Source organism: Prinia subflava, chromosome 11 (assembly GCF_021018805.1).
Source record: "Prinia subflava isolate CZ2003 ecotype Zambia chromosome 11, Cam_Psub_1.2, whole genome shotgun sequence".
NCBI classification, from domain to species: domain Eukaryota; kingdom Metazoa; phylum Chordata; class Aves; order Passeriformes; family Cisticolidae; genus Prinia; species Prinia subflava.
In genome coordinates this window covers 16,819,969-16,827,747 of record NC_086257.1, presented here as the reverse complement: position 1 = coordinate 16,827,747, position 7,779 = coordinate 16,819,969, and the positions used below count along the sequence as shown (strand labels likewise).

The 7,779-nt window shown below is 43.9% G+C and overlaps 1 long non-coding RNA gene across 1 annotated transcript; it reads left to right on the top strand.

The window, feature by feature from the left end:
- Positions 1-1,616: 1,616 nt before the first annotated feature.
- On the top strand, positions 1,617-7,135 carry LOC134556095 (uncharacterized). Its single transcript, XR_010081557.1, has 3 exons — positions 1,617-2,684; positions 5,784-5,928; positions 6,703-7,135. It is a non-coding gene; the product is annotated as an uncharacterized LOC134556095 (long non-coding RNA).
- Positions 7,136-7,779: the final 644 nt, after the last annotated feature.

Here is a 7,779-nt window from a genome sequence, read left to right as displayed (position 1 = left end):
AGGGGTGTTATATGTGGAATATTGCTGTATCTGTAGCTTACTCTTGTGAAAACAAATGGCACTGCCAGATCCTGTGGAAAAAAGCATGGATTTAGGAGAAACTTCCAAGTTTCAAAGGGAATGGTACTTTAACCATTTACATGCATTTCTAAATGCTGCTAATCAGTGTCCTGAAACTGAACCATCATCATCATCATGGCAAAACATCTCTTAGGAAAGTTAAGCAGTAGATCTTACATCCAAAATATACCTTGGGTACTCCAATATCTTGAGACCTTCACAGGAAGGTTTTCAGTTGTCAGGAGCTTGCATGTTTTGCACATTCTTTGGTAAAGAAGGAACACACAACTGCTGCATTTTCTGGTGTCACCAAGGGTGCTGTCCTACAAGATGGCACCAGAGGACAGTGGTGGGGGAATGGGATTCTATGAACTTGTCCTAAAGCTTTCACTGATGTAAGAAAATCCCATGAAGTGTTCTGAATTCAGCAGATCTCTAAAAGAAACACCTGGCATTGAAAATCTTCCAGCTCGGTCTTTTGTTATTATTCAAATCTTTTAACATTGCCTGTGAGACAGAGTGCTTTTTCAGACATGAAGAGACAGAAACTTACAAGGCATTACTACTTTCTACTGCTCTTCACATTTACTTGGTTTGGAAAATCAGAGATTCTGCAAACTATTGTTTGCTGAAGTCATCTGGAGTTGATGACTGTATATGTTGTAATGTTGGCTGTACTCTAAACTCACCCCTCTCTTGCCTGAAGATTAAAGGCAATGCCAGCTCTGCAATATGACAAAGACAACCTGGTCTGGGTCCTCCACGTCCTCTTTTTGGCAGGAACAAAAACCACAGCAACCACTTTGCACTGGGCACTGTTCCATATTTTGACTTATTCCAGAAAAGATGGGAGACTAATGAGGTCACATGCAAAACTGCTTGGACTGTGCTTTCTAAGAGAACACACCAAGGTCATCACAAAGGTAAACATTTGTGAAACTGCATCCAGTTGGAAATTCGTACTCTCTGTGAGCTGACAAACACACCTGATTTATTGGGAATCATGGGCTCACCCAAACCCCTTAGCTTCATCTTGCTGGCTTGCACCTTGGTGAGAAGAACCCACTCTTTCTTCCTTTCCATGAGAGTCAGGATGAAAGCAGAGGGAGCCGGGCACGCAACAAGGCTGTGTAAGATAACTGGAGATTACAATGTCTCTGCAGCTGTGCCCTGAGCAGTTCCCAGGCCTCTCCCCAGGGTGGTCCTGATGAGACAACAGCGTTGACAAATTGCACTTTCACTGAGAGAGGGGAAACTCCCATTCTTAACATACAGCTGCAACATGGGATCAAAGGAATACCTTCCTTACAGGCCACCACTGTTCTTCACCAGTACAGCGTGTTCCAGGCCCTGGCAGAGCCCCTGAATGTCCTTCAGATTCCTGATGCTAAAGATTCTCTCTCAAAAAAGGTTTTATGTGGGGGAGAAAACAGTACTGGCAACTCCTGGGCTCTTGAGAAGTATTTTGCAATGCTTCATTGTCTTTCATAATGTTTCTGAGGAATAACAAATTCATTAGATTTGTTTTCAGTCTTCCATAAAGTTCTCCCATTATTATGTCTCTTCATTTCTGAGCCATCTATACACTTTATACTTGCAAAATCTTATTAGGGCATTAGCTGAGGATGTTTTAGTGCATTAGAAGGAAACAATCAACTAGAGAGTGTAATATAATTTCCGTACAGGGTAGTTCTCTGTTTACTGTCACTGGAGTGGTTAACTGGGAATGTATTTGTGACAGTAGCAGCCCAGGGCCCTGTGCTGCAGCTAAAATGGTCAGTGAGTCTGCCAGAAGAGGTGGACCTGCCAAAAGGGGTGGTCCTGCCCACTTTTGTCCTTGGCCATGTTCTCACTCTGCTCAGTGAGGCAGCAGCCAGCAGGTGAGTGTGTTCAGACTGCTGAGCCAGCAGAAAACTATTACTGCAACTAAAACTGAAAGGCTTTCCACCAGATCAGCCAGGTGAATCCAGCACCTTATAGCTCTGTGTGGCTGGATCCAACCCTGGTGAAAGGGACAATGAGGGGATGGGACTCCTTGTTTTCAAGGCATCTTGCTTACAGGTAGATTACAGGCTGTCTCTAACTTGAAACTAAATTAAACACCTTGTCCAGGATCACAGAGGAAATCTGCAGCACAGCAGGGAACTGAATCAGGTTTTCAAGTCCAAGCCAATGTCCAGAGCAGGGTACCTGCCTTGTTCTCACTGTGGGAGCTGAAAAGGGACCCCCCTCAGTTCACTTGATCCATTCTCCTGCTCACTCTGAGCATGGTGGAAAGGACACACTCCATTGCTGCCCAGATGCCTCTGCCTGGGACTAGACTAGACTAATTTCCTGGGCTGTCTAAAGGCTCCAACATCGCTAATGCCTGTGGGAGCATGGATCTGGGGGCTGCAGGCTCTGGGGCTAGCAGGTCACAACAGAGTGAGGAGGGACATGAGAACAGCAATGTTTTCTAAAAGTCAACTTTTTGTGTGTGTTTTTGTTTTTCTCTGTATATGTATTTCTCTGATTTTCCTGAACATCCAGAGGGCCTAAAGGAAACTGCCTCCAAGACTGACACCTGTCCCCTTAACCAGCTGTGGACACTGGAGTTCCAAACTCTCCATGAAACGCTCTTGAAGGTATTGGTGCTTTTTATAGTTTCATGAATATTTCAGCTGTAGGCTCCTAATGTATCCTTGGCTAGAATGTAAAAGTAGCTTTTTGCTCGTTCCTGGCTTCAGTCTGAACTATGAGCTTTCCTTCCTTCAAGCCCTGTGTCTCCTTGATGGACTTTAGAGAGGACTAGTATTGAGTTGAACGACCCTGTAGCAACAGCTGGAAGTGATGTGAAGCACTGAACAGTCACCTGGCAAAAAAAAAAAAAAAAAAAAGTCTGAGGTATCCTGTTATTATGGCACAAATTACAAAGAGGAAGGAAAGGAAACAGGAAGAACCAGCAATGGTCCTCAATGAGAAGCAGAAAGCATAAGTTTATTTGCTTAAGGAGTTAATTCTGTAGCCCTTATTTTGGCAATACTGCTGGTTGTGTCTTGGCACAAGGAATGGAAGGCCATGGAATGCTCCTTGGCAGTGGCCTGACCTGGCCAGTGTAGAACCAGCAAAGCAGGTGAGACTGCAGCTCACTAGAGCTGTTACTGCTCAGGCCAGCCCTTGCTGTTGAGAAGAGGAATGAAGGGAAAACGATGAAGAAAAGTGATATTACCTGTGGTGTTATGAAGTTGAAGGTCGTGTTGAGACAAAATTTCCTCTTCCCCAGAGTTCTGCTGGTTTTGGGGGTGTGTTGGAAGTGTCAGTAATCACCAGAGCCAGCGTGCACTGCAAAACAACCAAGTGGATGGATTAAAGTCTTAATCCATTTAACTGCATAAGTGAGCAGCTGCACAGACCTGCAGCCAGGTGACATTGTTTGTACTCTTTGGTAGGGTAGAGTATCAACATACTGCTTTTGTGGCTTTTTTGTTTTGTTTGACAGTGTAGAAGCACATTAAGAATGTTACTGACAATCTTTAATATGGCCTACACACTGCATCTGCCAAGATGAGTCAGGAAGGATTCCTGCTCAGGATTCAGGCTATGCCCTTATCTCTGTCTGTCCTGGGAAATATACCTATATTGATAAAGAGTTGAGTCCCCAAGCCTAGGACATGTTTGAGATAAAGTGCATTATTAAGGCTCCCTATTTTCCTGTGTACAAAAGAAAAAACAGGCTCTGCTGTTTCTTTGGGTACCAACTGGAATCCAGTTCAAGGATTCAGGCACTTGTTTCTTCTTCCCTTTCCACCTTACTTGGGCTGTTAAGGTAAAATACTGGGCTCCAACTGCTATGAAAACCATCCTTCAAATTACTGTCCCTTATGGAAAACAGCCATTGTTCCCTAGCAAGTGACATCAGCCAGGTACCCGTTCATATTTGGATGCATTTTCAGTATAGTCAGCATATTCCAGAATCCCTGGCTACATCTTTGTTTCAAAAAATTGCAAAGGAGGAGGCCTGCATATGCATCTAGAGAGATGCAGTCCTGTTAATAGATGTTCTGAGTTCAGCAACACATTACCAGTGGAGAATTCAACACATGTTGAAACTGTGCTCAGACTCTTAACAGCTTAACAAATGCTGTGTTTTTACCAGTTCCTCAAATATCCCTGGAGCAAAGAGGTGCCTTTTCATTTTTGAAGTGTCCAGCATACATTATCAAAGTGCTGCAAGTGCTCAGAAAAAGATCACGTTTTATATATATAGTTACATAAATATGTATATAGTTGCATATGGTGCAGGGACAATCTTTATTCATTCCTCTGTTTTATACTTTTAAATTTCTAAAACATATGTTCAGAAATCCTTACCTCCTATCCCATACAGTCACAGGCTAGCTGATGTTGTTCCTATCTGAAATCACAAATCTTTGTGCAAGGTAACGCTATCTTGTCTTCCCTCCCTCTGTGCAATTAAGTCTTTCTCAACTACCCAGGTCGAAGAGTTTAAAACTGGTCTCTAATTTATAGTTGCCAGAGATTAGATTTGCAGAACTACTGAAAACCCAAACTCCACTGGCAATCAGAAGGGTCTGTAAGAGTTAAATACTTCCCAGACTGTTCAGGGTACTCAACACATCTCCAAAGAGAAACTCCAGATCAATGACTGATGGAAAAGTTTGCCCCACCAGCCTCACCAGATCGTCCAGCACAGCAGTGAGTGAACATTACCATCTAATGGCTGTGCCTGCTAATTACAGCTATAATTCCTACTTTAATGGTGGAGGCTGGGCCTTGCGTAAGTACTGATACACTGAAAAGGCTGTAGGATTGGAAAACAAATAAACATGGAAAGATAATAAAAGCAGGATTTATGATTTTGCAGTATCCATCAATCACCTCCGGTGGGCTACGTGAATGGAGGAATCCTGCTAAAATGTTTCTGGGTAACGTGTCACAGTTGCTGCACTGATGGCTACACATGCTGCAGACACATGAATAATGACCACTATAAATAATAATCCAATGCATTAGTAACTGTGAAAGCCTTTTAAGATTCTAATAGTGAAACATGATTCCAGCCTCTTTTTTTTCCTGACAGCAGGATGAAATTTCTCCCATCCCTTCCTCAGTCAATACCAAGGGTTGCACCAGTCCCATGCCTCTCCCCAGTCCTTCTCCATTTTGTTGAAGGTGTCATCTGTGCCACTGGGCACATCTAGAAGCAGCAGAGATGATTCAGGCTGATGATTGAGAAAGATAGGACTAGGGAAGAAAATCCTGGAAGCCTGGGTGCAGGAAGAAGCTTGCTGCTTCACTGTCAGAGAAGAGGGGAAATACAGATCTGTATGTGCACATGACATAGACTCGTTCTCCTTATTTCCAGCCCTGCTTTTTCTGCTAGAAGTTGCAATTTCTGCAGCAGGTTCGAGGATAGGTTTACACACCTGATGCTTTCACACTGGAGCCCAGGATATCACATCTGACTCACTGCTCTCCTGATAACCCTTTGTGGGAGAAAGTGACAGATAAGAGGTTCCCAAATTGTGCTAATTCTGCACCTTCCTGTAGGATGAAGTTTTGTCCCCACTCATTATAAAGGTGCTGGAAGAACAATCCCCTAGTTTGTTTCTGTTTCCTGCAGTCTCAGCTATTTGTAAAATTCCATGCAAATCAAGAGCTCAGTGTAACAAAGGGTCAGAGCCTATAAAAGAAGTTAATTATGCAGCTTGCTTTATGTGTAGGCATGGCTCTCTCTGTTCTACTCCCTTCTGCCATCAAAAGGATGAGCGTTTTGGACATCGCTTCACTACAGAGGCTGTCACACGCCAGAGGCTGCTCAGAGGATCCCAGGCCATGGCAGAATTCCATGGCACCTCCTGGCCTCAGGTGAGCAAGGGCTTCCCTGTGATTGTATCAACACCTGGCAGCACTCCTCAGTGAGCTGTGGCATGGAGTGGTTTTCTTTGCCAAGGCACAGAGAGGAAGAGGAGCTCTTAAATAAACCCTGAACTCTGCTGCAGCCAGCATTCAGTGCTGCTCCCTTCTTTCTCAAGAATGATCCCTCTGTAACCATTCCTGGCTTGCTATGCCTACAGACCCTTGAATCTCCTGTAACAGCTCTCTTCAGAGAGACTGGCATGACTTTACACATATAATATGCAGCATCAAATTTGCCTTGGGGCCAGAATCAGGTTTTTCCTCTTAACTTGTGCCTTGGAGGGTTTTGTAATAACCCTGATTTCCTGTATTAGACTGGGCTGCAAGAACCATCCAGAACAAACAGGACAAGCTAACATGAATGTGGCTTTGAGAACTACAGACAAGTGCTGACTTAAAATTTAGGAAGGAACAGGTCATTTGGGAAAGACTTGACTTAAAAAACTTAGGAAAAATTGTATTTAAGGGCATTTAAACCTGCCAGATCCGAAAGCTACCAGTGGAAAGCAGGGAATTTAGAAATGTATGGTAATGGTCATCCTTAACACACTTCCCTATGAGATGATTTTTAAAACAATTAAGTGGTCATGCATTTCCTATAGTCAGACAGGCAACAAATGTGGATCATTGCAATGGTTGGGCACAGTTCAGCTGTGAACATTCAGCCTGTAAGTGCTCTGTGAAGCCAAGATGTTCATGGTATTCCCCTACTTGTATTTCCAGGTGCAGCTCCAGGACAGTTCCCTGTCATTGCTGAGGTCCTCAGGCACTTTGCTGATGAGAAGGCTGCTGGCAGTGACACACTGCAGGTTCTGTGAACTCTTAGTGAGGTTGAGATCAGGCACCACCAGAAGAGCTGGGTGTCTGCATAGACACAGGATTTCATTGCTGCATGCAAGAATGAGATGTTAAATGTAACTAGTAATTGTCTCTTAGGCAGCTGCTACATATTTCAAATGCTTCTAGTAAAAGTATTTCCAGCAGCACTCCTCCTTCCTCTCCTCTTCTTCCCTCATGAGAGACTGTTGAGCTATTTCTTTCTTTGAATTCAACCTAAAACATAAAGAGAGTGATGTTGGTCCACTCTAGACTGAAAGAAAACTTACTGTGTGCTGTCTTCCTCTTCAGCAAGATCATATTTTTCAACAGAACAACACATCTGCTGTCTTACCAGCTCCACCAACTCACTATGGAGCCTGTGATGAAAAACAGATCTATTGCTGGGAATTTGTTACGCTGTTAAAACAGTCTTAAATCTCACTGCCTGTCTCCTATCTGCAGGCAGAGGGTGACACACTCTCTACATTCAGAGTGCAGTGACCACAGAGCTCTTCAGAGTGGGCTCAGACACCACCTTTACTTTCTGCTGAGCACTCCACGATGGTGTATCTGCGAGTGCAAGGTGGGAAATGTGTGTAGCTGCACTTACATGTGTTGGGTCCTTGCTCATGGCTCATGTTGACTCAGCTGCCCCGATCCTCCACTGTAAGGTGGCTTGGGAATTTTGAGTTTCTGCATAGAGTCTGCAGATCAACAATTCTTGAATGCTCATTATTAGTCCTTTTTGTTTAATTCACAATGACTCCAAGAGTTGTCAGATGCTGTCATTTGTCCCTGCTGTGGAATTAAATATAAGGACTGAATAACCCTGCCATATGCAAAAGCAGTTTTACAAGAGACTGTGTTACAGCAGCACGAATGCACCCAGGGTTTTTGGGGACCCAGGACACCACTCTGCAAGGCTTCCCTGCCACTGAGGTCTCTTAATGCCACTAAGCTTTGGGTACAACCCTTAGACAA